Source organism: Bufo gargarizans, chromosome 2 (genome assembly GCF_014858855.1).
Source record: "Bufo gargarizans isolate SCDJY-AF-19 chromosome 2, ASM1485885v1, whole genome shotgun sequence".
Lineage (NCBI taxonomy): Eukaryota > Metazoa > Chordata > Amphibia > Anura > Bufonidae > Bufo > Bufo gargarizans.
This window is the reverse complement of record NC_058081.1, coordinates 173,688,708-173,712,780: the sequence shown is the minus strand read 5'-3', so window position 1 is coordinate 173,712,780 and position 24,073 is coordinate 173,688,708. Positions and strand designations below refer to the sequence as shown.

At 40.1% G+C, this 24,073-nt stretch overlaps 1 protein-coding gene across 1 annotated transcript in view; it reads right to left on the bottom strand.

Annotated features, from left to right (window-relative positions):
* Positions 1-24,073, bottom strand: part of LOC122929662 (neuronal acetylcholine receptor subunit alpha-7) — a 401,783-nt gene that overhangs the window by 187,778 nt on the left and 189,932 nt on the right. The gene's annotated exons all lie outside the window — the stretch shown is intronic.

Below are 24,073 nucleotides of genomic sequence, written 5' to 3'. Positions count from 1 at the left end.
CCTGAAAACATGTGATGCCATCCTGCAGAGATTCCAAAGGAGCACGTATACCAATATTTTATGCCCTGATAAAGTCGGCATGTAATACCCGAAGCCCACTAGTGGGTTTACATTAGCAATACTTATTTTCTTCCCGGGACCAAGTTATCCAGGACTGTCTTAAAAATTAGAGACAGTCCCCGCAAATTTGGGATAGTTGGTAGCTATGGGAATATCAAACTGATGTCAGAAAGTATCTTTCAGCAACCATTTCTAGGCACAGGGAGTTTTTTGGGAGAAACTGGATACATAAAAAATTGTGTGCAAACCAACTGATGTGAATTTTTATGACAGGTTTGTTTTTTCCATTTTTGCCTGAAAACAAAGCAAACATAGCAAAAAAAGGAAAAGGGTGGATTATGTGACATGTGATTGGTTGAATCTGTGGCCGTTTTTGGACAAGGGCTGTGTCAGAGGGAGGCATTTTTATGAAAAAATCTGTTGCGTTTTTTATTTTTTATGTATCCATTAAATGCACCAACATAGTATAAAAGAAGCCTTATGAAATCTCTATAAAAGGAAAACTGTCTTTGTTGCCAATGGGAGCAAATTGCAGCATAGTTTTCAATTGTTAAGGCCAGAATATGAAATTGCTCTGTGGTTGGTTGCTATGAGCATAGCTTTTGTTCTTTAAAGTGGTTCTCTGGGAATTCATAAATACTTAAATATTTCCTTATTGTAAATATATTCCCAAATACCTTTCATTAGTTATAATGGCTTATTTTGTCTAGGTAGCAAACATCAGGAAAAATAAAATGGCCACCGTCCTATTAATACACACAAAACCTGTCCCAATTACACAGCAGGACAAATAACGTCACAACATTGAGCTAAAGAGCTGCCTTAGCCTCCTCTCTGCTCTACTTATCAGTGATTATAAACCTGAATACAGCTGATAAGATCTTCAACTGAATCTCTGTAGGAATGGAACAGAAGCACAAAGAGGATGGACAAGAAAGACTGTGGTAACATGGAGCTGTAGCTCATTAGCTACAGTATATCCCCACCCTCCTCTCTACTTCAGTTGTCTCCTCACAGAGTCCATTTCTACAGAGATTCAGCTGGAGATCATATTAAACTGTATTCAAGATTATAATCCCTGACAAGTAGAAGAGAAGGATGAAGGAGCTCTTTAGCTCAGTGTTTTGAAGTAACTCCTGTGTGATTAGGACAGGTTTTGTTTGTACTAATGGAACGTAGGTCATTTTATTTCCCCAGATAATTTCGACCCAATCAAAACAATGAAATAATGAAAGGTATTTTGGAATATATTTAAAATAAAGTAATATTTAAGTATTTTTAGTAATTCTATTTTATGAACTCCCGGAGAACACCTTTAAAAGCAAAACCCAGAATGACGGCTGCTCTGTAAATGGTTGTTATAGGCAACAAGACCAGTTTTTTTTTAGACAGTTTTATAAATGTCCTCCTTTATATTAACATGAGGCAAATTATTTTACAACATTCTTCTAATGGAAACTGAATGCATCAAATGAAAAAAAATTCAGCTATGTGCAGCAAATAAGATGCAAAAGTTATCATGTTCTTGTAATTACCAGTTGTAGCTTCCTAGCAGAAATAGATTCTGTGTACTGATCTTCTGTTTTCAACAAATCCTATTGTAAATTTTTTGCCTACTTGATTCCACCTAATTAAAGTTAAATGCTTTTCTCCCGTGGGTTGTTTTTTTAATGAGACTAGAGAGAAGCATTTTAATTCATAATTAGCACAGAGCTGGCAGGCAGCATGTATGTGTGGTGCTGTGCTGTCCTCTGTCATTGTTGTTTGTCATTCGCTAATTGTCGTTGCGTATTCTACGACATTTACTGTGATCACTCTAAATAGAGTTGTGCCTCAGACGCCCATTGAATGTGTGTAGCAGATAGAAAAGAACTGATTATATTGCAGGGAAACTCTATTTCTTGAACAAAGCAAGTATGTGGCAATAAAGCTGAGGTTATGCAGAGGAGCTCTCACTTCATTGTACTAGTGAATGTTTGGATTTTTCTTCCTAAGTGACTTTTTTCATTGTCACTTGAAGGGAGTCCGCCACCACCAGGAAATGGACTGTAAAACCAGGCACAATGAATTGTAGGTCTAGCTCAGATGAATGTATGGATACCTTTCACTTAGTGCTCAATTGCTTTATTTTGGAGAAAAAGTGTTTTTAATCCATATGGAAATGAGCAGTTAAGTGGTTGGGCCCAAGTCACTCTTGCTCCTCATACTTCCTCTGCCAGCCTCTCCCTATATTTCTTGATTGACAGAGCTAGGTTTCTGCATAGTCATCTCGCATTTTCAGCCACATTTTTTAACATGTATTTATTTCAGATTTTTTTTTATTATCATAAAGAAAGACTATGCATGTGGAACCTGCATTCCCTGAATTTAATGGAGGCCAGTATGGCAACAAAAGAGGTATAAAATAGTATGGGCTCAGCATGCATGTGGAACCTGTATTCTCTAAATTAAATGGAGGTCAGTATGGTACCAAAGAAGGTAGTATTTAGTGTTAGGTTCCTGTCCTAAAGAGATCACCTTGTCATTGGCAGACAGGCACAGATAATTTTGTACAACATGTATTTGCCAATAATCTCACATTTATAAGGTAGCATTAGCATTAGTGCATTTTTTATCGTGAGTATGGCACTGTTGTATTTACTTAATTTGTGCTTGCAGAGTGCTGTTGCATTGTGTTTGTTTTCCTTTTGCGCAATGGCAACATGCAACTGCACATTGGGAGGTGCTGACTAACCCCCATGTTTTTCTTTGCAGTCTGCATTGGAGGTGTGGCTGACTCCATTGATCCTACACTCCTAACTAACCTTTCTGTCCAGGCTGATTTTAATTAGTCCAAGTATAAAGCTGTAGGCTGGTGTCCCTGCATTTATTGGAGGCCATTTGGCATCAGAAGAGGTAAAATATAGAGTGGGCTCAGCGTGCATATGAAACCTGCATTCCCTAAATTTAATGGAGGCCATTATGGCCCCAAAAGAGGTATAATACAGTGTGGGCTCAGCATGCATATAAAAAAACTTGCATTCCCTGAATTTAATGGAGGCCAGTATTGCACCAGTGGAGGTAGTATTTAGTACAGGTTCATGTCCTAAAGAGACCACCTTGTCGTTGGTGGATAGGCACAAATAATATTGTACAAAATGTAGTTGCCAAGAATCTCACATTTATAACGTAGAATTAGCGTTAGTACATTTTCTATAATGAGTATGGCACTCTTGTATTTACTTTATTATTGTGTTTGCAGAGTGCTGTTGCATTGTGTTTGCTTTTGCTTTTGTGCTTTCAGCCATGGCGACATGGGATGTGCTGAGTAACCTCCACTTTTTTTCTTTAAAGACTATGCCAGTCTTAATGGGAGCAGACATATAATTTATGATGAGTCATAAGCATTGTTAGAGATTAAATGCCTCCTCTGGCAGTCCATACGCCATTCTAAAATCTACTCCAGTTCATAGCTGCCATAGATTTCAGTCATCAATTACACCATTTTCTAGCATAGATGATGATAAATGTGCTGGGGCTAATAATGACTTACAATGAAGATTGCAAGAATTGCTGGCAGTTTGCAATGAAGGTCCAGGGTGTCACCAGACGGGGCAAAGGGGTCCCTGCACAGTCTGACACTGGGAACACTGTTTGAAAAATGTCAGACTGTGCAGGGACACACCGCCAACTGGTAACACCTAGCTGGACTTTCAGTGCAAACTGCTAGCAATTCATTCATAACTTCTAGAAGTAAAAATAAATGAATTGTACAATCATAAGAATGGATGCCCCAGAATTATGACATAGGGGATGAAATTAGTGCTAAAACATACATGTCATAAGAGGTGACAAGACCTCTTTAAATGACTCTAGTCTACTTTAAGGAGCGAGAGTGGTGTTAGTGCTAAATATGACAGTTTACAGTTGATCCTTGTGGATATTAGCAGCTGTCATTGAAAGTAGCTTTGCATTTTTAATTAATATGCAAACCCATATTGCTGAAACAAATAATCAGTTGCTCAATTTTCCTAATACTTTTTAATTGCAGGACATATGTCGCAAGTCTCTTCTAAAGATTAACCTCATTTTAATGATCCACTTGTGTCTAGATAATGCCATTTTTCATATTATCTGCTGATATATGACTATGACCAAGCTTTTCACCCCTGAAGCTAGCACACAGTAGTTTAGACGTCGTAAGAAGGTACATTAATCAAGTAAATGATATTAATGGAAAGCTTTCTTTGTGCCAAAAGTTAAACACATGGAAGAAAAGATCAATAAAATCAATGTTCAAGACTAGATTTATCAAGCAGACAAACAAAACAAAGTTCCAAATGTTTTTCTAGACTTCTGTATCTGTAAGCCAAACACAAACTCTAGCACAAGCACAAAATCTGCACCTTGTATCCTTGTACCGTATATCCCACATGCTGAATCTGCGTTCTGCAATTCTAAAATAGAACAGTTTGCTGTTCTTGTCTTGGCGTATGGCATGACTGCACAAAAATGTTCCTTCCTTGGCAAGAGTTCATGTATTCCTCAGCTGACAATAGCAGATTTATATAATTCATGAAAGCTCTGCTATTGTCTTCCAGGAAACTTCCTGTCTCAAGCACTTGATGTATAGTACTTATAGTACTTATTTTTCCTAAACCTGTGACCTCCACCCAAGCCTTTTCGAGTCCCCAGGCCACCTGCATGTTGCTCCCCAGCCAATGGCAACTCTAAAAGCTACTGTGTCCTAGTGGCACTAGGCATAGTAGTGCTAATACTTGGAAGTACAGTCACAACCATATCATTGACAGTTAACAACAGGGTAAGTGCAAAAAGCCATATTTTTATAAATTTATTCCAATGGTAACATCATTTAAAAGTGTCTCCCAAGCTAGGGAGCTCCACAAGGTTTGGGACCTCTGCCATATGTCATCTATCTCCCCCAAAAGAAGCTCTTTTCTGGTCAGTTGTGAGGCTAAGAAATGATACCACCACTTGATACAGATGTTATACAAATGTGTAAGCAATATGGTGGCCAGAAGCTGGGTTAGAATATTCAAGCATATTATATTTTTCTTGGCAAGAAATAAGGATTGTGGGCACAACTGGCTGAGTTTGCTATTGGCATGCTTTCCTGCCCGGTCAGTAGCATCAAAGGCGGGTGTTCAGTGTGGCGGTGGTGGGGTATAGTTTCTCCTAAGTGAACTCTCGCCTTTCCTCCCAAAATGTTGAGAGACTGTCAGAGTAGTTGAATTTTCAGGTAGAAAGTAATCAATTAAATTGGCCGATAACAAAGACACAGACAATGCTTGCTATATATAAGGAGATCTGAAAGACCCCTCCCAAATATCTTTATTAATATACATTTAAATAATAGGAGTAACTGGTAGTTTCAAGGCAGTTACAATACTCAAAATCAGACGTGGTAGATTACATAATTACACGTGATAACATATTGGCAATATCGTATGGCTTGGAAATAGGTAAAAGTTCATTTGGCTGAAACTGTACCCAAATTAATAATACAGATCATCTGGGTCCTCAATTTTAAGAAAGACAAACATTTTCTAGAATCCCTGAGAACATCTAATATATCAGGTCATCCTCCATCTTAAGCAATTGTCCTTTCCCTACAAACTTCTTTCTCAGCACATAAAGAATAATCAGGCGTGGATAAACCGGTGCCTGATGCAACAGAATATATAATTCTGCCACTAATGATCATACTGTAGTGTGCTGCCACACCAAAATATTCTGCAAAATGGGCCGTTATTTTGGCCACGTGCTGCTACATTACATTTTGTTGTTGGATTCTGCTACTATTGTGATCTGCCACCATCCTGCACTGTAAACCACTACTGTTGTGCCCCCCTCCCCACTCTCTCATGGGGCCACTACTATCACTGTTACTGCTGCTACCCTCCGTCCCCATTCTGTCATGGGGAGACTATTGTCACTGCTGCTGTCATGAGGCCACTATTGTCACTGTTACTGCCACTGCTGCTGGCCCCCATCTCCTCTCAGTTATGGGGCCACTATTGTCCCTGTTTGCATTGATATCACCGTTTATTCCATTCTTCTGATCTGTCAGTGGAACAGATTTTTTTTTTTAAAGGATCCTGTATTTTGAGCATTCGTAAACCCTCTTTCATATGGTCAGTATTTGATCAGTATTTGTAAGCCAAAAGCAGAAGTGGGTCCAAAACACAGAAGAGATGCAAATATTTCCATTACCTTTTATCTTTGTTTTAGACCCCCTCCTGTTTTTGGCTTACAAATAGTGATCAAATACTGATGCAAAATACTGACCGAATACTGACCGTGTGAAAGAGGCCATTAAAGTCCTGCATGCAGGGTTGACAGATTACTGGGAGAGGCTGGAGAAGATCCAGTGGTCATGGTCAATATCGGAACCAATGACAAAGTTAGAGGTAGGTGGAGCGTCCTTAAATGATTTTAGAGATTTAGGTCAAAAGCCAAGGGCAAGGTAATTGGACTGGGGGAAAATGAAGGGAGGGGCTAGAACAGCTTAGAAGGAAAAGTGTGGGGTACAAAATATACATAAACCTCTTAAATGTATGTATACTGATGCCAGAAGCCTGACTAATAAAACGGGGGAACTTGAAATAGTAATGTGTGAGGAGGACTATGACATAGTGGTAATAACTGAGACATGGCTGGATGATAGCTATGACTGGGCAGTTAATGTACAGGGTTAAAGTCTGTTTAGAAAGGATCGTCAAAACCGGGGAGGGGGAGGGGTCTGCCTTTATGTAAAATCCTGTCTAAAGCCCACACTCTGGGAAGAGGGACATGAACATGTGGAATCACTGTGGGTAGAAGTACATGGAGGCAAAAACAATAATAAATTACGAATAGGAGTTTATTATAAACCATCTAATATACCAGAGTCCACAGAAAATCTGCTACTAAACAAAATAGATGAGGCAGCAAATCATAATGAGGTGGTTATTATGGGGGACTTCAACTACCCAGATATAGACTGGGAAGCTAAAACTTGTCTGTCTCATAAAGGAAACAGGCTCTTGGCAATAACAAAAGACAATTAACTTTCAGAAACTGGTCCAGGACCCGAGTAGAGGGACGGCCATACTGGACTTAGTATTAACCAATAGACCTGACAGAACAACAGATATGCATGTCGATGGACACCTGGAAAATAATTACCAAGTAATAACCTTTCAATTATCATTCAAAATAGTGTTTCTTCAGGGAGGAACAAAAATACCAAGCTTCAAAAATCTAAATTCAGCCAACTAAGAGAGGCCATAGGCCTAACTAACTGGGACAAAGTCCTCAAAAATAAAAATACAGCCACAAAATGGGATATTTTTAAAAGCATCCTAAAATCAAATTGTGAGAGGTACATACCTTATGGGAATAAAAGGTTAAGGAACAAGAAAAAAACAATGTGGATAAATAGAACTGTAAAGAAAGCAATACATGACAAAAAGAAAGCATTTAAATAACTAAAACAGGAGGATAGTGAGGAAGCACTGAAAAATTATAAGGAAAAAAAATGTGAATATGTAAAGAATAAATAAAAGCAGCCAAACTAGAGACTGGGAGATTAATTGCCAAAGAGAGCAAAACTAACCCTAAAATGTTTTTCAATTATATAAATGGTAAAAAGTATAAATATGAAGGTATTGGCACTCTACAGAGTAATGAGGGGGGAGTTACAGAGAGCGATGAGGAGAAAGCAAAGCTATTAAATATTTTTTTTTATCCACTGTATTCACTGAAGAAAATAAACTTTCAGATGAAATGAAGAATGCAAAAGTTAATTCCCCAATAAAAGTGCCCTGTCTGACCCAGGAGGAAGTACAGCGGCATCATAAAAAGATTAAAATAGACAAATCGCCAGGACCAGATGGCATACACCCCCCGTATCCTAAGAGAATTAAGTAATGTCATATCCAGACCCTTATTTCTGATATTTTTGCCAATATTCAAAAAGGGTCCAAAAACAGAGCCTAGAAACTATAGGCCAGTACATTTAACATCTGTCGTGGGTAAACTGTTTGAAGGTTTTCTAAGAGATGCTATCTTGGAGTGCCTCAAGGAAAATAAGCAAATAACGCCATATCAGCATGGTTTCATGAGGGATTGTTCATGTTAAACTAATTTAATAAGTTTCTATGAGGAGGTGACTTCTAGACTTGACAGCAGTGAATCAATGGATGTCGTATATCTGGACTTCTCCAAAGCATTTGACACTGTACCGTATAAAAGGTTAGTATATAAAATGAGAATGCTTGGACTGGGAGAAAATGTCTTGTACGTGGGTAACTGGCTCCGTGATAGAAAACAGAGGGTGGTTATTAATGGTACACACTCAGATTGGGTCACTGTCACTAGTAGAGTACCTCAGGGGTCAGTATTGGGCCGTATTCTCTTCAATATATTTATAAATAATCTTGTAAAAGGCATGCACAGTAAAATATACATTTTTGCAGATGACCCTAAACTGTGTAAAGTAATTGACACGGAAGAGGACAGTATACTGCTACAGATGGATCTGGATAGATTGGAGGCTTGGGCAGATAAGTCGCTGATGAGGTTTAACACTGACAAATGTAAGTTTATGCACATGGGAAGGAATAATGCAAGTCACCCGTACTAAAGGGTAAAAATCTGGGTAACACTGACATGGAAAAGGACCTAGGAATTTTAGTGAACAGCAAACTAAGCTGTAAAAACCAGTGTCATACATATACATGTATAATGGTTCTTATCAAAAAAATAAATAAAAAATGGATGCATATAGATACTTAAAGGTCAAGTGCAAGTGAAAACCAAAGAAAATAAATTTTTTAGAGAATGACCACTTAAAACTTACTATTTATTAAATCATTTTATAAAAAACCTGAAAACGCAGGCTAACTATTAAACAACTCACAAGGTAAGTGAACAATAATCAGTGTATTTACCAGATAGCTAGTGGGCCGCCAGTGATGATAAAAGTCAAAAGGAGGGAGGGCAAGGACAAATAACAGAGGGGCACAGAAATTTCCCTTGTGTAGTCCTGTTAAGTCCTCAGCCTGGGGATGACTCCTGAAGGTGGGGCCTCCCCGTCCCCGTGCCTAACCTGACTGGCCCTAAAAAAGCCCTAATAGAAATTGGGTTATCCTACTTTACCAACGCGTTTCCCCCAAAAGGGTTCATCAGGGGGTCGTGCTGGGAAAAAAAGAGATACAGGGCCCAAAACCCTTAGATACTGCAATAGATAACAAACAATGATACATTACGTGCACCAGAGATTGGCAAGGGTAGTCAATATAAGGAACAGCTTAGGCTACTTTCACACTTGCGTTCGGGGCTCCGTCTGTGAGTTCCGTTTGAAGGCTCTCACAAGCGGCCCCGAACGGATCCGTCCAGCCCTAATGCATTCTGAGTGGATACGGATCCGCTCAGAATGCATCAGTCTGGCACCGTTTGTCCTCCGCTCCGCTCAGAAGGCGGACACCTGAACGCTGCTTGCAGCGTTCGGGTGTCCGCCTGGCTGTGCGGAGGCAAACGGATCCGTCCAGACTTACAATGTAAGGCTACTTTCACACTAGCGTTCGTCGGTCCGCTCGTGAGCTCCGTTTGAAGGAGCTCACGAGCGGACCCGAACGCCTCCGTCCAGCCCTGATGCAGTCTGAATGGATGCGGATCCGCTCAGACTGCATCAGTCTGGCGGCGTTCAGCCTCCGCTCCGCTCGCCTCCGCACGGACAGGCGGACAGCTGAACGCTGCTTGCAGCGTTCGGGTGTCCGCCTGGCCGTGCGGAGGCGTGCGGATCCGTCCAGACTTACAATGTAAGTCAATGGGAACGGATCCGCTTGAAGATGTCACCATATGGCTCAATCTTCAAGCGGATCCGTCCCCCATTGACTTTACATTGAAAGTCTGAACGGATCCGCGCAGGCTACTTGCGCACTTGCGCACTTGCGAAATTTTTTAAAGTTATTAATGCAGACGGATCCGTACTGAACGGAGCCTCCGTCTGCATTAATATGATCGGATCCGTTCAGAACGGATCCGATCAAGCGCAAGTGTGAAAGTAGCCTAAGTCAATGGGGACGGATCCGTTTGAAGTTGACACAGTATGGCTCAATTTTCAAACGGATCCGTCCCCCATTGACTTTCAATGTAAAGTCAAAACGGATCCGTTTGCACTATCATGCAAACGGTAATGCAAACGGATCCGTTCTGAACGGAGCCATCGTCTGCATTAATATGAGCGGATCCGTTCAGAACGGATCCGATCGAACGCTAGTGTGAAAGTAGCCTTAGAGATCAACAGTGGATCCCCCTGATGAGGTCATGATAAATCCACCTGCATGCAGAATACAAAATAAATAAACAGATAAGTCACCTGAAGAAAGCCGGCAGACAGAGGTCGTACTGCCCATATTCTGTTACTCACATATGATGGTCCCCTGTAGCGGACACAGCCAAGTCCCCTTAAGTGAGGAAAATTGGCTTCTACCTCACAGTTTTTTTTTTTGCCTTTCTCTGGATTAACTTGCAGGATAACAGGCTGAACTGGATGGACAAATGTCTTTTTTCAGCATTAAATAATGTTACTATGTAGGACTTTTTTTCCTTGTTAAAAAAAACTGATTTCAAACGTAAATGGACAAAATTTAAGCAAATTGAGCATAAGGCCTTTTCACACGGTCAGTATTTTGCATCAGTATTTGTAAGCCAAAATCAGGAGTGGGTCCATAACATATATTCCCATTACATTTTATCTCTGTTGTGGGCCCACTCATGGTGTTGGCTTGCAAATGCTGACCAAATAGTGATGCAAAATACTGACCAAATACTGACAGTCTGAAAGAGGTTTATGGCTGCTCAAAATACAGGACTCTTTTTGTTTTTTTGTTTTCTGTTCTTCTGACGGATCAGAAGAACAGAAAGATAAACTGTAATGTGATCACAGCCTTACTGCCACTGCTGTTACCCCCCTCTCCCCTCTGTCATGGGGCCACTATTGTCACTGTTACTGCAACTGCTGCTGCCACCCTCTCCACTCTGTCATGGGGCCTGTGGGGTTTTGCTCTGGTAGATAGGGTAAGCGGACGCAGTACAAGGGCAAAAGACAAGTTCTTAACGCAAAACTTCAGTGTTTATTCACACTTGAGGCAAATGCACAAAACAATGCATTACTTTGCAGTCTTGGTGTTTACTTCACACACAATGGAAAGTACATCTTGGTGTTACTTTATACAAATTGGAAATTTCATATAAGACAAGTCACCTTGATGTCAGTTCTGCCTCCAGCAGTCCACGGCAGGATTTAGGGGGCCTGTTTCCTCGGCCCATGGGTCTCAGCGCTCCAACCTGGCACCAAGCCTCAGATCCCAACACCGAGATCCTGCTGCTGAGCCCAGTTGCCTATTTAAGGACAGCCAACTGCTCCCAAAAACCCAGACCGGCAATTAAAATCCAGTCCAGTATTTGATCCCACCTGGCTGCAAATCAGCCCAGCAGCACACTCTGGGAGGAAAAAACCTATTTTCCAAGACCATTCCCCTCACTGTGTCACAGGCCACTACTTGAATCTTGGTGCACTGCATGGTTAAGTACATGGTGATAAATTAGACCTGATGGTAACAGCGACCTGTAATACTGACACACAGTAAATCTACAGCTAACAGAAGGGATTAAAAAGCATAAGTTTGGACTGTCACAACATGTATTAAAAGAACATTATTTTTTTCTCCACTTCCTCTTTCTTTATTTTGTTCCACTAAGGAGCCATTTGGATACAGTTCCTGTAGGGATGTGCACAGGTTTTTGGCTTTAATGAAGGGTGCTGTATGCTTTTCTTTTTGTTTAGCAAAAGGGATTAGCTATGAATCTTGCACAGTGATGTAGATGGCAATAAATGACACCTGTAATACTGATGGTACAGTACCTACAGAAAGGATTAACTATGAATGTGGGTGCACTAGAACATAATGCACATGGCGATACACTCTCCCTGCAGTTTAAGTTCCAAGACTTCACCCTGAGATTGGGACACCAAGAGGAATGAATATGATTAGGTAGAGTATACCTGAGTATACCTGGGTATACCTGAGTATACCTGATTTATCGCGATTTGTGACTAATTAATTTGGAACTAATCTAATTTCTTGTTGAATACTATGCTACTAGTTATCTGTGCCCCCAAATCTGTCCATCTGTCTATTATTTTACCCAAACAGAGAACAGCAAGCAGAATTCTTTTTCACATCTAATTCATATTTTAATAATTTATAAAGAGATATCATCCCCTGTGACTGGTGCAAATTAGGAAACAATATAAAAGTACATTATCAAAGCAAATCTGTTTCCAACTTTACAGCCTAAAGGAATTAAAGAACTGCAGTAAACAGTGGGAATTATCAAAGGGGTCAGCTAAGCTCCATTAAAACGTCACAGATCCTTTGTAACTGAATGAATTCATTCTTGCACCAAGATTTCTAGAAGGAGACGATCGGGATGGGGACCCGATCTTTTTTATTTTACCTTATAACATGGTTCTAGGGGAAAATAATAGCATTCTTAATGCAGAATGCTAAGTAAATTAGGGATGGAGGGTTTAAAAAATAATAAACAAATTTAAATCACCCCATCCACTTGGTCACGTAGCGGATCTCCTTTTCTTTTTTTCAGGACCTGGGTTAAGGACCTTTGATGACGTCACTGCGCCCATCACATGGTCCATCACATGAACAATCACATGGTCCATCACATTGTCCATCACCATGGTGATGGACCATGTGATGAGCGCAGTGACATCATCAAAGGTCCTTTACCCAGGTCCTGAAGAAAGAAGAAAGAAGAGGAGATCCGCTACGCGACGAAGTGGATGGTGTGAGTTAAATATGTCTATTATTTTTAACCCCTCAATGGACATTTTACTAAGCATTCTGTATTAAGAATGCTATTATTTTCCCTTATAACCATGTTATAAGGGAAAATAATAAAATCTACACAACACACAAACCTGAACTTCTGTGAAGAAGTCCGGGTTCGGGTCTGGGTACCAAACATGCTAAATTTTCTCACTCGCGTGCCAAATGCATTAAAACGCTTTGCACTCGCGGGGAAAAATCACGCATTTTCCCGCAACGCACCCACATCTTTTCCTGCACGTCACCCGCAATGCCCGTGCGAACCCAGCCTAATTCCTCCTTGTTGACTAAAAAATGTTTATTCACATTTGTCCGGTCTTCCTCTTAATTGTTCATTACTAACCCAACCTGCATATGCTTACTCTATAAGATGCCTTAGCCAGATACGGTATTGTTGCAGAATGTTTTCTGCAACTGAAAATCAGTACTATTCACTTGAATTAGGTTGTTTCGGCTAGAAACACGTGGATTTCTGCAATACCCATTCAGGTGAATGAAACAGATTTTTTAGTCACAGACAATTTTCTGTCACATGTGAAGACACCTTTAACCGCCTCCGGACCGCCAAACGCAGATCTGCGGTCTGGAGGCGGCAGCTCTGCGCAGAGTGACGCATATAAGCGTCATCTCGCGAGAGCCGTGACTTCCTGTGAACGCGCGCACACAGGCGCGCGCGTTCACAGGAACGGAAGGTAAGAGACAGGATCTCCAGCCTGCCAGCGGCGATCGTTCGCTGGCAGGCTGGAGATGCAATTTTTTTAACCCCTAACAGGTATATTAGATGCTGTTTTGATAACAGCGTCTAATATACCTGCTACCTGGTCCTCTGGTGGTCCCTTTGTTTGGATCGACCACCAGAGGACACAGGTAGCTGTGTAAAGTACCACAAAACACCACTACACTACACCCCCCGTCACTTATTAACCCCTTATGAACCCCTGATCACCCCATATAGACTCCCTGATCACCCCCCTGTCATTGATCACCCCCCTGTCATTGATCACCCCCCCTGTCAGGCTCCGTTCAGACGTCCGTATGATTTTTACGGATCCACGGATACATGGATCGGATCCGCAAAACACATACGGACGTCTGAATGGAGCCTTACAGGGGGGTGATCAATGACAGGCGGGTGATCACCCATATAGACTCCCTGATCACCCCCCTGTCATTTATCACCCCCCTGTAAGGCTCAATTCAGACGTCCGTATGATTTTTACAGATCCACAGATACATGGATCGGATCCGCTAAACACATACGGACGTCTCAATGGAGCCTTACAGGGGGGCGATCAATGACAGGGGGGTGATAACCTCATATACACTCCCTGATCACCCCCTGTCATTGATCACTCCCTGTCATTGATCACCACCCTGTAAGGCTCCATTCAGACGACCGTATGATTTTTGCGGATTCACGGATACATGGATCGGATCCGCAAAACACATACGGACGTCTGAATGGAGCCTTCCAGGGGGTTGATCAATGACAGGAGGGTGATCACCTCATATACACTCCCTGATCACCCCCCTGTCATTGATCACCCCCTTGTCATTGATCATCCCCCTGTAAGGCTCCATTCAGACGTCCGTATGATTTTTACGGCTCCACGGATCGGATCCGCAAAACACATACGGACGTCTGAATGGAGCCTTACAGGGGGGTGATCAATGACAGGGGGGTGATCACTCCATACAGACTCCCTGATCACCCCCCTGTCATTGATCACCCCCTGTAAGGCTCCATTTAGACATTTTTTTTGGCACAAGTTAGCAGAAATAGATATTTTATTTTTATTTTATTTTTCTTACAAAGTCTCATATTCAACTAACTTGTGTCAAAAAATAAAATCTCACATGAACTCACCATACCCCTCACGGAATCCAAATGCATAAATTTTTTTTAGACATTTATATTCCAGACTTCTTCTCACGCTTTCGGGCCCCTAAAATGCCAGGGCAGTATAAATACCCCACATGTGACCCCATTTCGGAAAGAAGACACCCCAAGGTATTCCGTGAGGGGCATATTGAGTCCATGAAAGATTGAAATTTTTGTCCCAAGTTAGCGGAAAGGGAGACTTTGTGAGAAATTAAAAAAAATAAAAATTTCCGCTAACTTGTGCCCAAAAGCTGTAAAAAATGACCGGTGAAATCCGAAAGGTGCTCTTTGGAATGTGTGCCCCTTTGCCCACCTAGGCTGCAAAAAAGTGTCACACATCTGGTATCGCCGTACTCAGGAGAAGTTGGGGAATGTGTTTTGTGGTGTCATTTTACATATACCCATGCTGGGTGAGAGAAATATCTTGGCAAAACACAACTTATCCAATTTTTTTATACAAAGTTGGCATTTGACCAAGATATTTATCTCACCCAGCATGGGTATATGCAAAATGACACCCCAAAACACATTCCCCAACTTCTCCTGAGTACGGCGATACCAGATGTGTGACACTTTTTTGCCGCCTAGGTGGGTAAAGGGGCACACATTCCAAAGAGCACCTTTCGGATTTCACAGGTCATTTTTTTACACATTTTTATTTCAAACTACTTACCACACATTAGGGCCACTAGAATACCAGGGCAGTATAACTACCCCACAAGTGACCCCATTTTGGAAAGAAGACACCCCAAGGTATTCCGTGAGGGGCATGGCGAGTTCATAGAACTTTTTATTTTTTGTCACAAGTTAGCGGAAAATGATGATTTATTTTTTATTTTATTTTTTCTTACAAAGTCTCATATTCTACTAACTTGTGACAAAAAATAAAAAATTCTAAGAACTCGCCATGCCTCTCACGGAATACCTTGGGGTGTCTTCTTTCCAAAATGGGGTCACTTGTGGGGTAGTTATACTGCCCTGGCAATTTAGGGGCCCATATGCGTGAGAAGTAGTTTGCAATCAAAATCTGTAAAAAATGACCGGTGAAATCCTAAAGGTGCTCTTTGGAATGTGTGCCCCTTTGCCCACCTAGGCTGCAAAAAAGTGTCACACATCTGGTATCGCCGTACTCAGGAGAAGTTGGGCAATGTGTTTTGGGGTGTCATTTTACATATACCCATGCTGGGTGAGATAAATATCTTGGTCAAATGCCAACTTTGTATAAAAAAAATGGGAAAAGTTGTGTTTTGCCAAGATATTTCACTCACCCAGCATGGGTATATGAAAAATGACACCCCAAAACACATTCCCAAACTTCTCCTGAGTACGGCGATACCAGATGTGTGACACTTTTTTGCCGCCTAGGTGGGCAAAGGGGCACACATTCCAAAGAGCACCTTTCGGATTTCACAGGTCATTTTTTACACATTTTGATTTCAAACTACTTACCACACATTAGGGCCCCTAGACTGCCAGGGCAGTATAACTACCCCACAAGTGACCCCATTTTGGAAAGAAGACACCCCAAGGTATTCCGTGAGGGGCATGGCGAGTTCCTATAATTTTTTATTTTTGTAAATAGTTTGTAAACGCTATAACTTTTAACCAAACCATTTTTTTTTTTTACCCAAACATTTTTTTTTATCAAAGACATGTAGAACAATAAATTTAGCAAAAAATTTATATATGGATGTCGGTTTTTTTGCAAAATTTTACAACTTAAAGTGAAAAATTTCATTTTTTTGCCAAAAAATCGTTAAATTTCGATTAATAACAAAAAAAGCAGCAATGAAATACCACCAAATGAAAGCTATATTAGTGAGAAGAAAAGGAGGTAAAATTCATTTGGGTGGTAAGTTGCATGACCGAGCAATAAACGGTGAAAGTAGTGTAGTGCAGAAGTGTAAAAAGTGGCCTGGTCATTAAGGGGGTTTTAGCTAGCGGGGTTGAAGTGGTTAATAACCAAGTGGATTTCACTCTGTCTCAGATTTTTTACTCTGTTTCAGTCTTGCATTTTTCAATATGGTTGAACCAGCACATTTCTTGCAGCTTATAGGAAATTGAGAGGAACCCTTTCCAAGATACCTTCTTGCATGGCTTACACCAGTTTTGTCAGGAGGAATGGGCCCAAATTCCAACCAACTATTGTGAGAAGCTTGTAGAAGGATATCCAAAACGTATGACCCAAGTCAAACAGTTTAAGGGCAGTGGTACCAAATATTAATGAAATGTATGTAAACTTTTGACTTTGCAGAAAGTAACAAAAATGCCTTAAACATTCTCTCTCTCATTATTCTGGCATTTGGCAAATAATAATAATAATAATTATGATAATCCTAATTGACCAAAAACAGGAAAGGTTTATTCTGATTTCATGTCAGATATTAAGAAAAACATGCATATGTGTATTTTATATAGTGTATGTAAACTTCTGGTTTCAACTGTATATCTCTATATACATATATATCAATATATACCATATATACAGTGGGATGCGAAAGTTTGGGCAACCTTGTTAATCGTCATGATTTTCCTGTATAAATCGGTGGTTGTTACGATAAAAAATGTCAGTTAAATATATCATATAGGAGACACACACAGTGATATTTGAGAAGGTCCTATTCATCGACCCTATACTGATTGGATGGCGTCCTAGAATTTTAATATAGGTTAGTTCCCCTTTCCCTTTTGTTTTTCTGATAAATAAAGTAACAGTTTTAACAGTAATATAGCGTTCCCAACGACAGTGATATAATTATATTTGAGAAGTGAAATTAAGTTTATTGGATTTACAGAAAGTGTGCTATAATTGTTTAAACAAAATTAGGCAGGTGCATAAATTTGGGCACTGTTGTCATTTTATTGATTCCAAAACCTTTAGAACTAATTATTGGAACTCAAATTGGCTTGGTAAGCTCAGTGACCCCTGACCTACATACACAGGTGAATCCAATTATAAGAAAGAGTATTTAAGGGGGTCAATTGTAAGTTTCCCTCCTCTTTTAATTTTCTCTGAAGAGTAGCAACATGGGGGTGTCAAAACAACTCTCAAATGACCTGAAGACAAAGATTGTTCACCATCATGGTTTAGGGGAAGGATACAGAAAGCTGTCTCAGAGATTTCAGCTGTCTGTTTTCACAGTTAGGAACATATTGAGAAATTGGAAGACCACAGGCTCAGTTCAAGTTAAGGCTCGAAGTGGCAGACCAAGAAAAATCTCGGATAGACAGAAGCGACGAATAGTTAGAACAGTCAGAGTCAACCCACAGACCAGCACCAAAGACCTACAACATCCTCTTGCTGCAGATGGAGTCACTGTGCATCGTTCAACCATTCGGCGCACTTTACACAAGGAGATGCTGTATGCGAGAGTGATGCAGAGGAAGCTTTTTCTCCGCCCACAGCACAAAAAGTGCTGCATGAGGTGGGCTAAAGCACATTTGGACAAGCCAGCTTTATTTTGGAATAAGGTGCTGTGAACTGATGAAACTAAAATTGAGTTATTTGGCCATAACAAGGGGCGTTATGCATGGAGGAAAAAGAACACAGCATTCCAAGAAAAACACCTGCTACCTACAGTAAAATATGGTGGTGGTTACATCATGCTGTGGGGCTGTGTGGCCAGTGCAGGGACTGGGAATCTTTTCAAAGTTGAGGGACGCATGGATTCCACTCAGTATCAGCAGATTCTGGAGACCAATGTCCAGGAATCAGTGACAAAGCTGAAGCTGCGCCTGGGCTGGATCTTTCAACAAGACAACGACCCTAAAAACTGCTCAAAATCCACTAAGGCATTTATGCAGAGGAACAAGTACAACGTTCTGGAATGGCCATCTCAGTCCCCAGACCTGAATATAATTGAAAATCTAATAGTGTGACTTTAAGAGAGCTGTCTATGGTCGGAAGCCATCAAACCTGAATGAACTAATGATGTTTTGTAAAGAGGAATGGTCCAAAATACCTTCAACCAGAATCCAGACTCTCATTGGAACCTACAGGAAGCGTTTAGAGGCTGTAATTTCTGCATAAGGAGGATCTACTAAATATTGATTTCATTTCTTTTTTGTGGTGCCCAAATTTATGCACCTGCCTAATTTTGTTTAAACAATTATAGCACACTTTCTGTAAATCCAATAAACTTCATTTCACTTCTCAAATATCACTGTGTGTGTCTCCCATATGATATATTTAACTGACTTTTTTTATCGTAACAACCACCGATTTATACAGGAAAATCATGACGATTAACAAGGTTGCCCAAACTTTCGCATCCCACTGTATATATAAATGTATATAGAGATATAGATCACTAAATATATATCTCTATATACATATATAGATTATATACACTCACCTAAAGAATTATTAGGAACACCATGCTAATACAGTGTTGGAACCCCTTTTGCCTTCAGAACTGCCTTAATTCTATGTGGCATTGAACAAGGTGCTGATAGCATTCTTTAGAAATGTTGGCCCATATTGACAGGATAGCATCTTGCAGTTGATGGAGATTTGAGGGATGCACATCCAGGGCACGAAGCTCCCGTTCCACCACATCCCAAAGATGCTCTATTGGGTTGAGATCTGGTGACTGTGGGGGCCATTTTAGTACAGTGAACTCATTGTCATGTTCAAGAAACCAATTTGAAATGATTCGAGCTTTGTGACATGGTGCATTATCCTGCTGGAAGTAGCCATTAGAGGATGGGTACATGGTGGTCATGAAGGGATGGACATGGTCAGAAACAATGCTCAGGTAGCCCGTGGCATTTAAACGATGGCCAATTGGCACTAAGGGGCCTAAAGTGTGCCCAGAAAACATCACCCACACCATTACACCACCACCACCAGCCTGCACAGTGGTAACAAGGCATGATGGATACATGTTCTCATTCTGTTTACGCCAAATTCGGACTCTACCATTTGAATGTCTCAACAGAAATCGAGACTCATCAGACCAGGCAACATTTTTCCAGTCTTCAACAGTCCAATTTTGGTGAGCTCGTGCAAATTGTAGCCTCTTTTTCCTATTTGTAGTGGAGATGAGTGAGTGGTACCCGGTGGGGTCTTCTGCTGTTGTAGCCAACCTTTCTTTCCCATTCTGACATTCAGTTTGAAGTTCAAGAGATTGTCTTGACCAGGACCACAACCCTACATGCATTGAAGCAACTGCCATGTGATTGGTTGACTAGATAATCGCATTAATGAGAAATAGAACAGGTGTCCCTAATAATTCTTTACGTGAGTGTATTTAGAAATCTAATACATAAAGCTGAGTGTATGCGTGTGTGTATGTATGTCCGCTAAACGAATCTGCACCGTCACATTTACAATCACTAAATTTGGCACACAGGTACATCAGGTGTCCGGGAAGGTTTTAGACCAGGTCTCGGCTCTCTAGGACATACCGTTCCTGAGATATTCCCCAAAAATGCCTTAGCCAATAGAAGCTTGGTCACATGACCCTTATCAGCCAATAGAAGCTCGAAGGCCGTTAGCCTCCACATACACAGTTTTACTCCAGGTTTCCATAACAACTCAGCCATTTTTCTTCACAGCTGTAGGTGATCTTTAACACCTTGCCGACCTAGGACGAGAATGCTCGTCCTAACTGGCCGGTACTTCAGGCACAGGGTTAACGCTGTACACAGGGCCCCTGCTGTATCTGCCAGCAACGGTGAAAACAATTATGCTGGCGGATTAACCCCCTGTATGCCACGTTCACGCTCCGGTACTTCAGGCACAGGGTTAAAACTGTACACAGGGCCCCTGCTGTATCTGCCAGCATCAGTGAAAACACTGATGCCAGTGAAAACACTGGTGCCAGTGAATTAACCCCCTGTATGCCGCGGCATACAGTAGGTTTGCGGCATCTTGTACATCCCGATCTGGTCCCCATGCTGCTGTGACAGGGACTCGATGGTTGCTATGGCAGCCCCGATGCCTTGAACAGGCATTGGGACTGCCAGCTATGGAAGCCCAGGAGATCCAGTCTCAGGGCTGGGCTGTTAGTGTCTTATAGTGTAAGACACTGACAGTTCAAGGACTTGACCTGCAGTTTGCGGCGATCGCCCTGTTGCGATTAACTCCCGCCAAGCCGCAATTGCGATTTAAAGTTAGGATGTACCGGTAGACATATTAGGTATCGCCGCGTCCGTATCAACTGGCTCTATAAAAATATCACATGACCTAACCCCTCAGGTAAACATTTTCAAAAAAATAAAAGAAAACCTGTGGGAAAAAAAAAATACTTTTTTTGCCACCTTGCATCACTAAAAGTGCAACACCAAGAGATCAAAAAGGCATATGCCCCTCAAAATAGTACCAATCTAACCGTCAACTCATCCCGTAAAAAATGATCCCCTACCTAAGACCACATGACCTAACCCCTCAGGTAAACACCGTAAAAAATAAAAAAATAAAAGCAGTGTCAAAAAGCAATTTTTTTGTCACCTTACATCATATAAAGTATAATAGCAAGCGATCAAAAAGTCAAACGCACCCCAAAATAGTGCCAATCTCACCCGGCAAAAATGATACCCTACCTAAGACAATCACCCAAAAAATATGGCTCTCAGACTATGGAGACACTAAAACATGATTTTTTTTTTGTTTCAAAAATGATATTATTGTGTAAAACTTAAATAAATGAAAAAAGTATACATATTCGGTATTGCCATGTCCGTAACTACCTTCTCTATAAATATATCACATGACCTAATCCCTCTGGTGAACACAGTAAAAAATAAAAATAATATCAAAAATGCAATTTTTTTGTCACCTTACATCACAAAAAGTTTAATAGCAAGCGATCAAAAAATCATAGGCAACCCCAAAATCTTACCAATCAAATCGTCATCTTATCCCAAAAAAAATTAGAACCTAACTAAGACAATCACCCAAAAATAAAAAAAACTATGGAATTTAGAATATGGAGACACTAAAACATGATTCTTTTTTGTTTAAAAAATGCTGTTATTGTGTAAAACGTGAATAAATAAAAAAGTATACATATTAGGTATCGCCGCATCCGTAAGAACCTGCTCTATAAAAATACCATAAGACCTAACCCCTCAGGTGAACACTGTAAAAAAGAACTGTGTAAATAAATGTTTTGCCACCTTACATCACAAAAAGTGTAATACCAAGCGATCAAAAAGTCCTATGCAAAAATGAGCCCCTACATAAGACATTTGCTAAAGTAGTCATATTTTGTATAGTCATGTGGTAAAGCACATGATCTAACATGAACACATGATCAGCACATGATCAGATGCATATTGTAAATAACAAAAAATTAAAACGGTGCAAAAACAGCTATTTTTTGTTACCGTGCCTCACAACAGTGTAATGTAGAGCAACCAAAAATCATATGTACCCTAAAATAGTACCAACAAAACTGCCACCTTATCCTGTAGTTTACAAAATGGGGTCTTTTTTTGGAGTTTCTACTCTAGGGGTGCATTATATGGCGTTCCTTTCCTTCTGCGCCCTGCTGTGTGCCCGTACAGCAGTTTACGACCACATATGGGGTGTTTCTGGAAACTACAGAATCAGGGCAATAAATATTGAGTTTTGTTTGGCTGTTAACCCTTGCTTTGTTACTGGAAAAAGTGGATTAAAATGGAAAATTTGCCCAAAAAGTGAAATTCTGAAATTTAGTCTCCATTTTCCATTAATTCTTGCGGAATACCTAAAGGGTTAGCAAAGATTGCAAAATCAGTTTGGAATACCTTGAAGGGTGTAATTTTTAAAATGGGGTTACTTTTTTGGAGTTTTTTCTCTAGGGGTGCATCAGGGGTCTTCAAATGTGACATAGCAGCTTAAAATTATCCCAGTGAAATCTGCCTTCTAAAAACCATATGGCGTTCCTATCCTTCTGCACCCTGCCGTGTGCCCAGTTTACAACCACATATTAGGTTTTTCTGTAAACTATAGAATCAGGGGAATAAATATTACGTTTTGTTTGGATGTTAACCCTTGCTTTGTTAGTGTAAAAAAATTGATACATTTTTGTGGAACACCTAAAGGGTTAACAAAGTTTGTAAAATCAGTTTTGAATACCTTGAGGGGTGTAGTATCTAAAATTGGGTCATTTTTGCGTGGTTTTTTACTATGTAAGCCTCACAATGTGATTTCAGACCTGTACTGGTCCCTAAAAAGTGGGTTTTTCGAAGTTTTCTGAAAAATTTCAAGATTTGCTTCTAAACTTCTAAGCCTTCTAACTTCCCCCAAAAATAAAATGTCATTCACAAAATGATCCAAACATGAAGTAGACATATGGAGAATGTAAAGTAATAACTATTTTTGAAGCTATTACTATCTATTATAAAAGTAGAGAAATTGAAATGTGGAAATTTGCTAATTTTTCAAAATTTTTGGTAAATAAATAAAAATGAAAGTTTTTGAGTCAATCTTACCACTGTCATGAAGTAGTATTGAGCGCGAATATTCGAATAATGAATATAGAGCAATTTAGCTAATATAGTGCTATAATCTTTAGTCTTAATTTCTTTTAAATCTGAAGTTCAGAAGAGAAAAAAAAGTTACAACTATTAGACAAAGAAGATTATACCACTATATTAGCTAAATTGATCGATTCTACATAATGTTTTTTGAATATTCGCTATATTGCAAAAGCAGCAGGGTGAAATCAATCTTGTAATTCGAATTCCTAAGTTTTAGCCGAAAATCGAGAATGTTATGAATGATTGCGTGTCATGTGCCCTGGTTTCGGTTTCAGTTTTGCTACCAGTTTTTGGCAATCTGCCTGTATTAAAATCGGCGATCGAAAATGGGGCGAATTTGATTTAAAAAAGAAAAAGAAGTTATTCTCACTGTAAGTAATATTGTAATACAGCACTGTATTTTATTTCATAATGCATACATTGCAGAGCAATATTTAGCAACACTCGATCTACATCTACATTATTTATATGTAGATTAAGTGTTGCTAAATATTTGTGTATGTGAATAAGAACTACACTGATACAAAATTTTTTGGAAAGATTTTTCCTCCGCCACCCGCCCCCCCCAATAGTAGATACTACTGATTGGTGCACTGAGTATTCTTGTTACTTCGCAGCACTATGTCAGTAGCATGTATGTATGGACAACAGATAAATATCTATCACATGCACATAGCACGTCCATTTTCCTGCCATGCAATATATTCCACACACTGTATACCATACATACAATATATATAGATTTAAATTTATGTCCATAAGCTTT